Source organism: Trichechus manatus, unplaced genomic scaffold (assembly GCF_000243295.1).
Source record: "Trichechus manatus latirostris isolate Lorelei unplaced genomic scaffold, TriManLat1.0 scaffold00084, whole genome shotgun sequence".
Lineage (NCBI taxonomy): Eukaryota > Metazoa > Chordata > Mammalia > Sirenia > Trichechidae > Trichechus > Trichechus manatus.
In genome coordinates, this window is record NW_004444020.1 from 108,745 (window position 1) to 109,980 (window position 1,236).

Genomic DNA, 1,236 nt, shown 5'->3' on the forward strand with positions numbered 1-1,236 from the left:
CACACAGGAACCCCAGGTCCAAAGGACATGCTCTGCTCCCAGGGCTGCTTTCTTGGTGGTAGGAGGTCCCTCTCCTGTCTGCTCAATTCTCTTTTTATATCTCAAAAGAGATTGACTCAACATACAAACTGTCCTGTAGACTGAATCCTGCCTCATTAACATCATAGAGGTAGGGTTTACAACACACAGGAAAACCACATCAGATGACAAAATGGTGGACAATCACACAATACTGGGAATTGTGGCCTAGCCAAGTTGGCACACATTTGGGGGATATAATTCAATCCATGACAGGGGGCAAAGGGAGGATCACCACTGGACAGATTCCTACGCTTCTGTGGGGGATCTGGGGAAGAGGGGGTGGGCGAGGATGCTGGTGCCACTGTACAGTTCTTACCCACAGCAACAAAATTGCTTTTTTTCCTGCCGGATGCTGTGGTCCCAGGACCATGGATGCAACTGTGGGTGCTGGAAGCAGGGGTGATCCCTAAGTAAGAAACTGTAACTATACCCCTGAATCTGTACACCAGCATTCTCAAGGGCCTGATGGGATGGATTATACCTTCCCCTCATCTGGCAAAACTGGAGTTATATTTTCTACTGGTAGAGATAGCCCACTAGTGTTGTACCTACGTAACCTTACCCAGCATGAATGGGAATGGACTGAAGGGGACCCATTTGCTAGACTGATCTTGCTACTAGCAATCCGGACTAACGCAGCAGCTGAATCTGAAGTCCCTTCCCAAGGTGGATAAGTTTGAGTAAAAATAAAGGACAAATGGAAGGAAGGAGAAATAATAGCTGAAGGTAAAGAAATTAATAAATGGATTATGCAGTGAGGAAAATCTAACATTTTGCTGATACCTGGAGAGAAACTCAGAGCAAGAGAATAATCTTCTCTCAGTACTATGATCCTTTAAAAAAAAAATCTATATGAGACCAAATGGTCAACATTTACCCTGAAGCAAAGATAAGAAGGTGTGGGTGGGGCAGGGAAACTAGATTAATGGAAACAGAACAACCAGAAAGGAAATAATGAAAATGTTGACAGATGTGGAAAGTGTAACCCATGTCACTGAATAATATGTGCAGAAATTGTTAAATGGAAACCTAATTTGCTGTGTAGACTTTTTAGTGAACTTGGAGTCACTGCAATTTGCCACTTACTAAACACAATAAAATATTTTTTTAAAAATCAATAACAAAGATCTTTGGAAAAGCCCCAAATATTTGACA

At 42.5% G+C, this 1,236-nt stretch overlaps 1 protein-coding gene across 1 annotated transcript in view; it reads left to right on the top strand.

Annotated features, from left to right (window-relative positions):
• Positions 1-1,236, top strand: part of LOC105756545 (collagen alpha-5(VI) chain) — a 111,931-nt gene that overhangs the window by 107,107 nt on the left and 3,588 nt on the right.